The 15,080-nt window shown below is 56.3% G+C and overlaps 1 protein-coding gene across 1 annotated transcript in view; it reads left to right on the forward strand.

The window, feature by feature from the left end:
• The first annotated feature begins 5,158 nt into the window (after positions 1 to 5,158).
• BCOR (BCL6 corepressor) overlaps positions 5,159 to 15,080 on the forward strand; it is an 81,446-nt gene continuing 71,524 nt past the window's right edge. The window contains exon 1 of the mRNA XM_084226575.1: positions 5,159 to 5,220. The gene's annotated coding sequence lies outside the window, so the exon portion shown is untranslated. The remainder of the gene's footprint in view (positions 5,221 to 15,080) is intronic.

Here is a 15,080-nt window from a genome sequence, read left to right on the forward strand (position 1 = left end):
TCGTCCTAGAGGAGAAGGGAGGCCGCCCTCGGGTATTGGAGGAGGCTCTGAGCACAGGGGTAGTGCCAAGGGTGAGGGAGCTGCGAGTCGGGGCCCGCCCGGGTCGGGCAGTGCCGCCACCGAACAAAGTGGCGAGGAGAAAAGGCCTCCTGAGCCCAGCGGCACAAAGCTGTCGGGTCCTGCCCCCGGAGGTGGGTACACAGCAACGACTCCTCCGCGGGCCTCCTCGGCTGTCTCGGCCGATAAGGGCGTGGGGACCCCGAGGGACACAGGGGGAAGGAGGGGAGGAACCCAGCATCGCCCTCCCGCCGCTCCGTTCGGCGCCCCGGGGCGCCCCTGGCAGCGGTGACCCCGCTGTTCCGGCTCAGCCGCTCCGGCTTGACGAGGCTAATGGGATCAGCCGCTGCCCTCCGCCACCGCTGCCGCGTGTTGATTTTTCCAACCTCTCCGCCCAGCCCCGGTGCCCGCCGTCCCCTAGCCAGACCCAGCTACTGCTTGGCCGCCGGCGAGGGGCCGCGGCTCCGGAGGGCAGGAAATGGCTTGGCCGGGGAGCCGGGGCGGTCACCCCGCCCCGCCGCGATCCCGGCGTACGGCGGCGGCCGGCGCGGGCTGCGCCGGGAGGCGCCCCGGAGACCGCGGTGGCCCCGGGAGGGACGCGTCAAGCGGGCAGAGCCCCACCACCACCCCACCCCCCCATTACCAGCCTCCCCCGGCACCCCCGAGCAGACTTTGCAGCGCTTTATTTTAACGAAGAAACAGAGCCCGGAGAGCAAACTGCTGCTTCGCGCAGGGCAAGAGAAATGGGTTTTTAATAGGCAAGGTCGGCGTGCTTGGCAGCCGGCCACCGCGGCCGGGGAAATAAACAAACAGAGGAGCTGCAACTTCAGGTCGGAGCAGAAGTTGCGCTCCCGGCGAGATGAGCCCGCGGCGTGGCCCGCGGGGCGAGCGAGCAGCCCCGTACGGAGCGGCCGCGGAGAGCATCTCCGGGCCCCTGACCCCTCACCTCGCCCCCGCGGCGTGCCGGCTTCCCGCGGCCCCGGGACAGGAGCGGGGCCGGGGCAGGCAACCCCCGTGCGCTGCCAGGCACAGTGCCGGCGGGCTGGCAGCGGGCGGAGGGCAGATGGCCACCCTTGTTTATCGCGTTCCGGCGGTGCTGCACGCCTAACCGCTGCTGCGCGGCACGGCCGGCCCCGGGGAGGCAGGGAGGGAGAGGTGCCGGGAGCGGGAGCGGAGCCTCCCGATCGTGAAGCGGCAACACGGCGTCTGCCGGAGGGTTTGCAGGCATGCCCGGGGGTTCCCGCTCCCTCCACCGCCGGGACTCGGCCGTGTCGGCCCCGCTGGCCGCACCGCGGGGGCGCCGCGCTCCCGCTCTCGCGGCGCGTTCCGGGCTCGGTGCCGAGCACTCTCGGCTGCCGCGCATCAGCCTCCCCGTTGCCTCCCGCCGCCGCCTCGCTCACTGCCGGCTCTGCAGGCGGCAGGGCAGAGCTGATCCCGCAGCTTCTCCAGTGACACTGGCCCCCGACTGCCTTCACGTCTTCCCCGAGGAACGATCCCGGGCAGGGAGCGGGGGAGGGGGCGGGGGTCCGCTCCTCCGATCGCTCTTCCCAAGCCTTCCCGCAGCGTCGGCTGCCGCAGGCCCACACGGGGGAGAGACGGTCCCCGCCTGGGTAGGGCTTGTGCAGCCCCTCTGCTCGCGGAGGGCTCGGAGGGGACATCACTTTTGCATGCAGTTGCTAACAGGGCCAGAAAAGCCCCAACGCTCTCGGGGTGAGGAAGGGATTCTGCCTTCCCTCAGCAGAGGAGGACGAAAGGAGCTGTGTCAGGAGAGCCAGGAGCGAAGTCCAAGCCTAGAGAAGCTGGACGAGAGCTCGAGAAGAGGCCGGCAACACTCGCCCCAGCGGTCACAGACCTTTCTTTCCCGGCTTGGCGGTGGCAGGAGACGACCTCTTGCCGCTGCCATGGTTCCCAGCGTAGCACGGCCCGAGCTGGGGCCTCGGTACGCCGGGAGGAAGAACGGGAGCGAGCCGCGCCCCTCGAGTTCCCACGGAGCCGCGGCCTGGGCTCCCAGCGCTGTTACAAGGCCACCATCGTCTCTCAGCCACATCAGGGCAGAGGGAGAATCCCCCCCGGTCCCGTCACCCTCTGGAATCCCCCCCGGTCGGTCACGCCTCTGGGACAACGGGGGCTGCGACCGGGACGGGCGCCGGGCAGGGCGGCGGCTGCTGTCAGGGGCGCTCCCGCTCCTCAGCGGCCGGGCAGCTGCCAGGTTTTGGGCAGATCGCTCTGCAGACGGCTCCCAAGGACTCCTGCAAGGGCTGAGACGGGGAATTGCTGAATAGTGCGATAGGCCGGGCTAAAGCACGGCAGGGAGAGCAGGGAGCGGCCAGGGTGGAGGCAAGGGAGAGGTGCAAAGGGCCGGGGCGGGGGGCGACAGGCAAAGCCACCAGCCTGCAAAATACTGAGCTGAGAGCATGCCGAGGAGCTGGGGAGCACTGCAGTCCCGACAGCCAGGGGAAGGGGACATGAAGAAGCAGAGTGAATGGGGTAAAGACTGTTTCTTACAGACCTGGTGTGATGGTTTAAAAAATCTGGCTTCCCCTTCTAGTGCCAGGGTGTACCTGCAGGGTAGTCTCTGCCTTTCTGTCTCTCGTCCCATTATTCCACTACAGTCGAATCCTTCTGTTGTGACCTACAGCAGCGCTCTGATTTATTTTTAATGCGTTCCGATTCCTGTTCCGTTGTCAAGAGATGCATTGAGATTCATTTTCCATCCCCTGTTTTTCATACTTCTGTTCTGCTGGAGGGACCCGCCAATAGAGTTTAATTCGATTTGATATGATTTAATGAACACCTTTATCTTTTGTTTTTAGCAGACGGATAAATAATACAACTGCATTCAGCTTTTGCTAAATCAGACATGTTTCCCACCAAAATCCTATCTGGTGACACACACTCACTGTAACATTTCATTAACAACCTCCCTGATTTATTGATTTTTAATATTTGTATTAAATGTTGTGTAAAATTGAACTCAGGCGTTAGAAGAGATTGTGCACGTCACAAGACATGACTCCTACTTAATTGTTATTTTTTTTTCGGCCCTGGAACAACAGTTGGAAAGAGGCCAGCAGGAGGGAAAAAAATTAAAAATAAATTATAAAGGGCAGTGCCCAGGAGAGTGTGGGGGAGCTGGAGAGAAAGTACAGCCCTGAGGGAAGGAGGGAGGGCAGCAGGGCCTGGCCGACGCTCTGCCGAGCCCCCCAGCCCCCCCAGCCCCCTCGGGGGCCGCCCCCTCCCGCCCCAGCGCCTTGGGCCGGAGCGGCCACACGGCTCCCCACTGCTTCCCCTGCTCTCCCAGCTCGCTCGTTCCGTGTCGCCTCCCTCCCTTCTGCTCCATATGGTTTCTCCCCTCCTCCTCCTCCTCTTCTCCCCCCTCCATGCTGTCTCCGTAACGCTCCCCACTCCACGCTACTTCTCCGTTTCCCGGGGGAGCGTTTCCCCGCCGCGGCGGGGAGAGGCCCCGCAGAGCGGCCCGGCCCGGCCGCAGTGTCCGAGGGGCTCAGCCGGGCCAGCATGCAGCGTGGAGGGGCGAGCGGGAACCGCAGGGGAACCTGGGGGTCAGGAGAGGGCCGTGAGGAGGGGTGGCAGCCAAAACTCCCGGCCAAAATGTTTCCCGGGTGTGCGGTAGAGGAGCTTGAAGAAGTTTATCTCCCCCACACTCCCCTTCTTCTTGTTTTCTTTTTCTCTCTTCCCCTTCTCCCCCCCACCCCCCCGGCCGCCACCAGGAATACGAGGCATTCAGAGATCAACATAATTCACCTGCATCAAAAAAAACCTCGCGAGCTATAAACTAGCGGCTGATCCTCCGCTTAGACTAGTGTTTAGCCGTTCATGCATCATGAGTGTCAAATAAATGCCTGATTGAGGCCCTCAGCGGAGGAATTAGCTTTCCTTGTGCTGGAAATGCATAATAGAGAAAGTGCTGAGGCATCCTCCCCGGAGTTAGCTCGGGCTCCGCTCCCTGCTCTCCTCGTTTCGGGAGTTTTCCCTCCCTCATTCCGGGTCCGTCCCCCTCCCCACCCTCCAGCCCCCCCCTTATCGCTCGCCCTTATCAGCATGCCCAGCTGGCCAGGGGCGAGGGAAGCCCTCCGGTGTGTCCCGGGTCGAGGGGGCCGGCTGAGGGCGAAAGGAGCAGCCGAGCATCGCTCCTGTCGCCCGGGGCCCCGGCGCTGCCCCGCGGGCGCTGCGGAGGCACGGCGGGGAGCGCTGCGGGGCACGGCGGGGAGCGCTGCCTCGTCCGCCCGAGGGCGGAGACGTGGGCGGAGGGAGCGGGGAGCGGCGGGGGGACCCCTCCAGCGAGCTCCTTGTCGCTTGGCCGCTCTTCCGCGCCGGGGGCCTCATCCTGCCGGCGGGTACGACCCGGCCCCGACGTTTGGTGGCGAAGGGGGCGGGGGAGGAAGGCTGGCGAAGCGCTCTGCTCCGCCGCCCTCCGCAGCTCCGCGCCGGGCTCGCTGCCCGAACGGGTCCGAAGTCCCTCCGGGCAGGGGACGCCGGCGGAGCTGGGCAGGCGGCCGAGGCACACAGGGGTTAACCGCGCCGCGGCCGGGAGGAGCAGTTAAAGAGCACGGGCTTGCAGATGCTTTTCAGGCCTCGATGTCTACCGTTTTAAATTAAAAAAATGCACCCGGCCCGACCATGCACCAGTGACCTGCAATTTCCCCTTCTTTTCAAACTGAAATATGGCCAAACTATCTTCAAGTTAACTTAGGGGCTGGGGACGGGAGTGGGGGAGGTGGGACTGGGGGGGGAGGAGGAAATCGCTCTGGGTTGAGATCTCTGTGTCAAGTTTCATCCCCTCCTGACATGTCTGGCTCCGTGCCAAAGTCCTGAAAATGGAAAATTGGGGAAGGGCGGGCTGTGAGAGGTGGGTGGAGGAGCGGGGGGGGGGTGGGGGAGCGGGCCAGAGCTCTCGGCGGAGCGGCAGTAGCGAGAGGCTCTGGCCAAGAGGGATGCATGAACGAGCCCGTGTGAGCGGAGCGCGGCGGCATCTTCCGCCATCCATTCCGCCGCCCAGGCGCGTGGAAAGCCGCCGGCCGCTGCCATTGTTACCGGCGGGCGATGCGGGGACCGGAGCCGCCGCTCCGGCGAGAGATAAATAGCCCCTGACAGCGCCTCTTCGCACCCACAGCTCGGCAGATTGGATTCGGTGGACGGCCGCAGGTCTGTGTCGCTCCCTTTCGCGGGAGTTCCTTTAAATCACGGCTCCACTCCCCCCTCACCTCTCCCGGGGGATGTTCCCGACCGTCCCCCACACAGCAGCCCTGCCGCCCTGCCCTGCTCGCTCCCCCTCCCGCAACCTGCGGCGGCCCCGGCTCGGCCCGGCGCGGAGCTCCGCCGGGGGAGGGGGAAAACTCCCTGGTGAAATACTTTCGGCACGCTGCGACTTTGCCAGGAGGGGTCTTGGCGTCGGATCTTTTGTCTTGGGGACTTCGGCTTCGTGCCCCGGAGTGGCTGGCGGCTCTCCCGGGAAGAGACTCTGGGCAAAGAGCCGGGGAGTCCCGGGCTGCCGCCGCGGGCGGCCGTGCCCCGGCCCCCCGCTGCCAGCGCCCGGCCGGCACTTCTGCAGGCTCGCCCGCCTCCCGGCTCCCCTTTCCCGCCGCAGGAGCCGAGGGGCTGGGACTGGGACCTGCCCTCCGGAGCCCCGTCCCCCGCCCCGCGACGCCCACGGGTGGTGACCGTGACCGTGTCCCCACGCGGGGGCTTGGGGGGGCGTGTGTCCCTCGCCAGCCGCGGTGCCCCCTCCACCGGCCGTCCCGGAAAGAGGAGCAGGGGACAACTCCGGTAGCCAGGGCGCTACTTTCCAGCTGCTGCCCTCCCTGCGCCCGGCGGCCAGGAGCGTGCGCTCCGGAGCCCCTGGCACCTCTGGGCTGCCTTCCCCTGGGACACCGAGCAGTGCCACATCATGCGCGGGCGCCTGCGAGCGCCTCGGCGTGAGGCGAGCCCGCACTTTATTATTTTCCATCATCACTTTCCTCCCCCGCGCCCCAGCCAGAGACGAGCCGGTGTGCGTGTGTGCAAGACGAGGTTATCGCCAGCTCGAGTCATTATTTCCAAGCCGACTGCCGCGGGAGTCTCTCCCAGGTGGAGCCGGTGTGGGCGGCCGGTACCCAGGGAGACAAAGGCCGGAGTTCCCGGTGCGACCGGAGCCCCGCTGCGCCGACAAGTGCGGGCCCGGCCGGTCCCGGTGCGGCCCCCCGCCAGCGGCGGGGCTCTGCCGGGACCGCGGGGTGCTGCCGCCGCCCCGGGAAGCGCGGACTAGGTTTTCCGAGTTACATTTGTTACATTTCCGAGTTATATTTTAAGTTATACGGAATCTACTTTTAGGCGATTGTTTTCCCTTTCCACTTGTTTGTCTCCTGCTAGCCTCGTAAACTGCCTCATGATTTATTACCTAGGCTAAGTGCTTAATTTGTGAATATGAAACAGATTAAAAGGAGATCGGCGTATTTTAGCAGTCAGGCCAGAGCAAAGCCCGGCAGCTGTTTCGAGTTTGCAGGCATCTCCAGCCTCGTGTAAGCAGCCCGGTCTGCTAGTGATCAAGGGGGTATCCCCGGGCTCTCTCCGAGAGGCCCACCGCCGCTGGCTCCCCGTGCGTGCTGCTGGAGCGGAGACCGCCACGGGATGGCCGCTGTGGGCTTTTTCGGGGGGGGGACAAACATACGACTGATGCCGTCCGTCAAAGAGAAACCCGTGGCTCTGGGATTCACGAGCGGCTGCGTCTCCGCCACAGGCGGGCTCTGCCGGCGGAGGGCCCAGCAGGCACGCAGGGGGTTAACGACGACTCTGCCCTCTCCTTCAAAGGACTCACTCGAGATAGAGTAAATACGGTCGGGGCGGGGGGGATGTGTGTGTGTGCCGCTCGGGCCACATGATGCAAAAGTAAGACAAGCACACTCCGGAGAACAAAGGCTTCCTACCCCCTTCCTCCCCCTCCCCCCCAAATCTGTCTCAATTCTGCAAGTAAACTTGAGCAGCTATAAAACAAAGGCGAACGATGAAAGTTATAGCCAAGGGACAATCAAAATAAATACCTTTGATGCAGTCCAAGCACGCACTTGGTATTTTCTGGAGTTCCCTGCTACCCCCAGGCAGCCAGGATATGGACGGCTCTTCCTAGGACAGGGGTGACTCGCACGGCCAGGGTTTTGGCTCGGTCTGGTGCAGGCCACGTTCCTCAGCCCAGAAAACTGCCCGGTGCCAGGAGCACCTCGTAGCCCCGGGCGAGGCAGACAGGGCAGGTAGGGGCAGTGCCGTCGGGGCTGGGGCAGGGGATGGCAGCAGCGGGACAGGGCTCCTCCGGTGTTTCCCCGGGCTAAACTAGCCGGGAGGACTGCGGGGCCGAGAGAGGTGCCGGTGAGACGTGCCCAGGTCCCCGAAGAGGATGTGCAGCACGGCGTGGGGCTGGGAGCAGGGTCAGAGCTGTGCCCCTGCCCCCCGGGAGCCCGACGGGAGTCGGCCAGGGCGGTTTGTCCCCCGGCTGGGTGATGGCCCCGGCCCCAGGTCATGCAAGTGACACCTCCCAGCCTGCGCCCCTGCTCCCGACCGCCTTGGGCTTGCAGAGCTGGCCAGCTGCCTTCATGCTCGTCACCAGCACCCTGGAGCGATTCCCATCCCACGAACCTCTGCCTTCTCCCTCTGCTCCCCTCCACCCCCCGGCCTTCGGAGGAAGTTTTAACGCATCAGGGATGGCAGAGGAAGTGAAGGGGCACAGCAGCAAGCCAGCTGCCTGTGCAGCCCCACAAGCAGAGGTGCTTCTGCTGAGCCCAAAAGTCAGAGAGAAACAGAAATCTATAGCCCGCCCTGTACCTCTGAGCACCGCTTAAGGAGCAGGAGCAAGAGCACTGTGCCACTCCTGCTGGATCACAGCACAGAGGACTGGCCAGGAGGTAAATGATTCATGTGCCCTTGCTGCACCTGAGCAGTTGCTCTGGTCCCAGAAGTGGCTGGTGTTGGCACAGTGGAAGGTGCAGGAAATGGGGACAGACTCTGGGCAGACCATGGGGAAGAGGTGTGGTGTGGCACATGCCTGGACAGGCTGAGCCCTGGTCTGCCTGGGAGCAGGGGAGCAAAAGATGATACATATGGCATTCAGAGAGATCCCTCTGTGAGTGTGTGTGTGTGGAGATGTCAGAGTAACTCTTGTCCAGGGAAAAGTGAATATAAACTGTGGTTGGGGAGCAGTCCTGTGGATACGTGGGAATAAGGCTTGTGGATACCCTCTCCCATGGCAAGGAAGCACCTGAAAGAAGAGTGCAAGAATGAGACAACAGCAGATAGGTGTGTGTCAGTACAGCTCTTTCAGGCTGGCTTGAGACAAGGTCCTTCTTCGGTATTTGTGACAAAGTTTATGGCAAACCAACACTAAAACTCATTTCCCAGGGGCCTGATGGGGTTTGGGTGTAGTTGATTGGTCCCTGCCTTGTGAGGAGAGAGATATTGCACAGGTTATATACCACCACTCTTTCTAGCCCCGAGCCTTGCTGTTTACTGTCTGAAGGCAGGGCTGAAACTTTTGAGCAACCTGAAGAGCAGTAGGCAAAAATGGCCCCAGGGTCTCTACATCTCCCTGAGGGTTCTGCATGGAGCTGCTCCTTGATTAGGTACATCCAGCATTTTAGAAGGGAGAGAAAACACAAACTTGTGTCGTGATGGTAACATACATCCCTTTTCAAGCAGTATGCTTGGATCAAGAAGCTGGAAAAGCAGACAGCAGCAATGAAAAAGGAAAACAATCCTTTCCAACTTTTTGGCTTGGCCTTTGCAGTCATCCCTACCTCAGGGAGGGCTGTGGTCACAGTGTTAAGCCTTGGTTATGCAGCTGAAATTCACCATGCTTAAAGTCACCTGGTCCCTTGAGCGCTCTTGTAAAGCACTCCAAGGTCCCATAGCAAATGGTTTGTGTGTACTTGAAACTATGTGGATTTGCTTCCAACAGCACATTATGCCACTTTCAGCCTGATCCTCTCTGGCTTTCACTGAATTAATGCCTAGATGGATCTAAGCCCCAGCATCTCAGACCAAGGTGGTTCCAACAATCTTCCCACCGCTGTCCCCTCGCAGCTCCAAAGGCAATTTAAAATCTTCCTGGAAATGCTGTTACATGGTGATGCCTAAGCCTCAAAAACACAGCAGTGGAGAACATTACTAAAGCAGAATGGGCAAACCCCAGTGGCTTGGAGCAGTTGGCTGGAACACCAAAAGGTATGAAAGCTTCTTCAGTTTGGAACACAGGTGTACCCCAGGCCCCTCTTCCAACCTCAGCTCTTTGCTGCCTGTCTTAATTCTGCAAGAAGTAGCAGGCTGCAGGCACCCAGTCCCCACCAGCCTGCAGGCCTTCTTGCAGCCAGGCTTACACCTTTGATGTTCTCCCAGTTACAGTTTGTCAAGTCTTGTCTCTCTTTTTCACTGTTTTGACATCTCACCACCCTCAGAACACTTGTGAGAAGGGGAAAAACGATTTCAAAAGTCCTGTCATCGAAAGTTCTTAAAGACCACTACATGTCCACCTAAATGATGCCTTCATATTCTTAGAAACTCTGTTTATGCTGCCTGTCTTGCTTCTTTGGGGTAGACTCTGCCTTGCATCATCTAATATACTGTTGCTATTATCAAAATATAACACAGTAAGGAGAGGTTGTGGATGAGGGTAAGGCTCAGGACACACAGACATAAATAGGGGGATCAACATATGCTAAATCTGAGTAGTATTTTATCTTTCCAGGTTCACAAATATTTTGTTATGTGCCAAGAACTTTAGGGTGCTGCACACTCTGCAGACACAGAAGACAGATTGCTCCTGCCTGCCCCCAAACTGGAAGAAAAACAAAAACTGTAAAGTCTATAGAGGTAGATGACCACAAGTGCTATGCTGGTGGTGCAGGGAGGCAGGTGAGCTCCTGGACTTAGTCATGGGCTCCTTTGCCATGTCTCACCAAGGCCACCACTCCCAAAGTCTGTGTCCTGTGGTTAGAAGGGAACAGTGTGTGTTTGTGTGTGTGTGCTCATGTGAATGTAATTGTGTTTCCACATAATGTGGATTATCTTTCTTTTGGCAGCAAATCTGTTCAGGGGTTTAGATAAAAAGATAAATCCTGCAGCCGTTCCCTCCCTGGGAAAGGGTATGTCTTCCATCACTTTCTCTGCTCCTTCTTCTGAGCGATCCCCAAACGTGCTTTTTCCTAGCTCAGTATCTGACATCACCCTGACAGCCTGCTCGCTCTCAGCATGACACTCCCACATCAGGAATGGGGGAAAATGCATGGAATAAGGCACAGCAGGTGAGGTGTTGCTTGGATGAATGCGAAGAGAGAGGAACTGGGGTACAGAGTGTAGAAGGATCCCCAGCAGCATTGCCCCATATGGTGCTTATGTGAGGGTCACACTTCCACAGCTTCCCAGGAAACTCTCCTGGCAGGGAGATCAGGTGTGCCATGGGTGCAGGACACCTAATGGTCTCCCTTCTTTGGAACCCTGGTAGAGCTGCTTGGCTTCATGTGAAGACAACCTTGTCAGGAAAGAGAGCTCCATTGATTTAAATGCAAAATTACCCTCCTGCAGTTCTAATTTCCCAGGCGAGGGCCATACAGGCTCTGAAAACATGAAAGTTGTTGATGTATTGGTTCAATTAATTTTTAAAATAAGTTTGAATGCCATTTGTTTCAAATTTGATAGGATAGCACTGTAGATTTTTGCAAGCAAAGAGTGAGGTGAGCATGGATGGGGTGTGTAAATTGCATGGCCTTGAAAACAGGGCTTAAACGATGCATTCATTCAGTAGCAGACCTCTGCACAGGGATAAGTGAGGCCCGTGGTGAAAGAAAAAGACCTGAACATCTGTATTTGCTAAGTGGCACCGGCAGCAGTCAGCCAGCTCACAGAGAAGGGCAGACAAACGGGTGTGAGGCCCAGCTGAGACTGCTGGGTCCCTGGTGCTTTTAAAAGGAAATAATAGCTTGTGGGGGAACCCTTTCTGGTGGCCTTGGCTCCCGTGACCCCCCTCTGATGTATGATATTTAAACAAGAAAATGTCAACATTGGTTTTTACACAGACAGCCTCGTTCTGCTCTCCATGAAAACCACTGGCAAACCCCTAAGAGAGCTGGAGGGGAGCAGACCCCAAAAGAGTCACTCAGACCCAAACACTGTTGGCTGCAGCAGCCTGGCAAGAAGCAAGTGCAGGTTGTCATGAGCAGCTGGGTGATGTGTGCAGGTAAATTAGACAGAAGAGAAGCAATCCCATCCTGCAGGATGCAGTGCCTCAAAGCCGCAGGTCCGATGCTTTGAATGATTTTTTTTTTAATTGCTTTTTAAAATTATAAATTGGATTTTTGTACAGAGAGTGAGGATAATGTGCTGCTTACTAGAATTAAGTGCAACTCAAGGGTGTTTTGTTATAACAAAGGTGACTTCTCTGTGCTCCCTTTTCCACAGTTGGGTCTTATGGAGAGGTTGATTTGAACCCGATGGCTATCTAGCAGTGGTTCTGGAAAGGAGTAATGCCCATTGTATGAGAGGATATCCATAAACTGGGCCATCAGTGTGTCTTCTGATATATGTGTCCTCTGAGGTAGGAAAGTGTAAGTCAGAGGAAGAGAGGGCAACTGTGTCTGACTCATAGTAAAACGAGGGCACGTGGAAAGTACAAATGAAGGGAGGGCTGCTACTAGTAGGATTTGAAGGCTGTGCTATGTGTCATGGGGAAAATAATTTAAGCTCATGGATAATTTATGATTAAAGGGGCAGATGTGGTGCAACTGCATGGTGCAAAATGTGAGATGGGGCATAAGCATAAAAGAAACTTAACCCTTGATCCTGTGCTGTCCCTGTCTTGGTGTTGGTTTATGCAGGCTGGGCCTTGACAGGTGTTGCAGTAGCAGCTTCTAGATTCTCTACTGAAATATGAACTTCATCACAGATCACCTTAGCAGAAAAAGTGTAGTTACACTGGCTTTATGCTCTGCCACCACATTCCCAGAGGTAGTGGCAGAATAAGTGGCATGCAAGTCCCTTGTGCAGCTCTGTGCAAATGGAGAATCATTCCTACATGGGGACCAGCTTCTCTGGGCAGGTCACAGCTGCTGTCCCACCGGGAGGTGACCATGGTGCAGGCCCACTAAGCTCCCCCAGTCTCCAGCACGTGCCACGACCTCTGCTAGGGCACAGAGCTCAGTAAGGGCAGCCTGGCAAACCAAGTGAGCCAGAAGATGCCAGTCTGATTGCCCTTGGCAGGAAAAGCACCTTTGGTCTGATGTGTGACCATGACCAACCTGAATCTCCAGCCGGAACCATGAAAAAAGACCTATCATTTGGGAGGAAAATAAATAAAGGAGTGTTGCTCAGGTGTGACTCCTGCTAGGAAGCACAGAGATAGTGTAGGAAGCTGAGGCTCAGCCATTTCCTAGAACGTGTCTATCCTATGTGATATTCTGGTTTTGAGGGTACGAATAATATGAAAAGAGATTGTTGGGTCAGAGTATTTCATCCTTGCTGTACAAAGCCCAGCACAAAGCAATCCCAACTACTGCTGAGGCTTTTGGGAGCCTGTCTCACCCAAATAATCCAGGGCTTTTTGGCTTCAACTCAGGCCACCTCTCATGCAGAACAGAGTCTGGGCTTGCAGCACCTGATGCAATGTCACTCACAGTCTTATCATGCTCCATGTCCATCTTTTGGAGCAGATGTTGATGAGAAGGTGGATGGGCAATGGGCTGAGGTGTGAAAGCAGACCCTTTGACATGGCTGAAAAAGCCTTCATGGAATTCATGAACGCCTCTGTGAGCAACCTGGGAAGGAGTGTCCCAAAACTGAGCCCCATCACTGGGGCACTGAAAGGACTGAACTACCCCCAGTCTTAGCAACTTAATGAGGGCTTTGGTACCACAAGAGAGGAACAGGGAAAAGAGGGAATGGAGTAGTGAGGCTCTGCCCATGCTTCTCTGTCGCTGTACACCCAGGGCTAGTGCCATTGTGAGAATGTGCAGCAGTTGCTTCTTACAGACAAAAGAAAAAAAAAATGAAGCCCTACTGAAGGCTAGGGCTGATGGAGCACTGAAAAAGCCCCAGCCAGAAAAACTAAGCCAGCTCTGCACTTTGGTCAAGCGATGCTCAGCACTGTGATTTTGATGAACAACACTAGTCTGCATGAAGACAGGTGACTTTCTAAATGGGGTTTTAATAAAGTCAGTATTGCTAAAGCTATCTATAAAAGTAATCTGCATAGGGTTTTAAACAAGTAAACTTAATTATGCCATTAGTGCTTCCGACATGAACGGGGCTGTTGCTGCAATACTGTGTCCGGCTCTGTTGTGGTGTTTGCATGTTCAAAGTGCATTGGCAAATTAATATGGGGTCAGAAGAGAGCTGGAAGAGTGATCCAAGGTCTGGGAATCGCATCTTATTGCAAAAGACTAAAGAAATCCCATCTATTAATTTATCCAAGAGGAGGCTATGACTTGGTTTGATCATAGTCTTTAAGTGCCCTAAGTGTCTCTATGGGGAGATTTCTGATAGTCAAGATCTCTTTAATGTGGCAGACAAAGGCATAATGAGATCCTATGTTGGAAAATGAAGCTCTATGAATTCCGAGCAGAAATAGGTACTTTAAAAAAAAAAAAAAAAAACAGTGAGGGGACATAACCACTGGAACAACTGAGGCAAGCAGTGGTTTTTCCTGTTACTCAAAAGTCTTCAGAGCAAGATTGGATGCCAAGTTAAAAGCTCAGGCAGAATTTATGGGTCTGATACAAGAACGTCTGGCTGAAATTCACTGGCCCATGATATGTGGCAGGTCAGACCAGCTGATCATAACAGTCCGTTCTTGGTTTAAAAAATCTATGAATTAGGTATTTCCAGTCCCCTGAGTCCTGATATTACTGGAGGTCTCAAAGGAATGCATTATAAGTTGTCATCATTTAATTGTAAGCAAGCAGGGGCATTGCCTTTTTCTTTTTTTAATTAATAAACTTATTTTCTAAGATCTTGTTAGACACTGGAGTTAAGCAGCTGTTAACAAACATGACAACATTTTAGAAGCAGTTCAAATAATTCTCCTTCTCCCGTTTGCTCAGCTTTGTTTTGCAGCAGCACAATTTCATTCATGCCATATCTACCAGTGCTTCTCTAGATGAAATAGCAAATTCTGGCAAAATGAAAAATGCAACCTCCATACTTAGGGTGGGCTCCTTACACTGTGTCCTCTTTCATGTGCATCCCTTAGTCTCACAGATACATTGAGGTTTTCTCTCAGCTCCGTGTATGAGCGGAGCAGGGAAGAAGTCCATCCGTTTTCTGGTGCAGGCCCCTCAGATAGGAGGATTCAGGTAGGAATCCATTGTCTGTCACGGGAGTGCTTGGCCTCCAGAGCTCTTGGGTTGTCTGAGTAAATGGCAGAGAATGAGAAGAAGGTATTAAGGAGAGACCTGGTATTCCTGAAATTATGCAAGCTATTAACCTCCTTGAGGTTTCATAAAATGGCCTCCAGCAAATGGTCAGAATGTTTTTCTTACAGAGGAGTAGTTTTCAAGACAGCATAAACTTTCTTAATATCCTTTCAAAGGAAAAAAAAAAAAAAAGAAAAAAAGAGAAGAAAGAAAATAAGAGAAAATCCCAGCCATGGCTCCTGGGAGTCTTGAAAATCATATCCACGGTTGCGTAGACATTCTAAACCTCCGATACATTCAGTGCCTCGTTAGCCTCAGTTATCAAAACTAAAACAAGAAAGGTGGTTAGGAGCGCAGCAGAAGATGGAGTTTAAAGTCGCTCCAGGACTGCACTCCCGTCGTCGGGAGTCCTCAGCCGCCTCCCTCCGCCCGCGCCCCCGAGCCCCGCGGCGTTTGATAAGCAGGCAGTGAGTCAGAGGGACGAGGCTCCCTGCGCGGCTCGGCCGGGGCGGGGGCCGCCGCCGCTGCCTCCCGGGGCGCGGGCGGGGAGGTCGGCGGGGAGCCGAGCAGCGGGGGGAAAGGTGAACCCGGAGCCGAGCGGGGCACAAACCCATTAGTCGCACATAACTTGGGAAGACGCTT

Source organism: Fringilla coelebs, assembly GCF_963513975.1.
Source record: "Fringilla coelebs genome assembly, chromosome: 2".
Taxonomy (NCBI): Eukaryota; Metazoa; Chordata; class Aves; order Passeriformes; family Fringillidae; genus Fringilla; species Fringilla coelebs.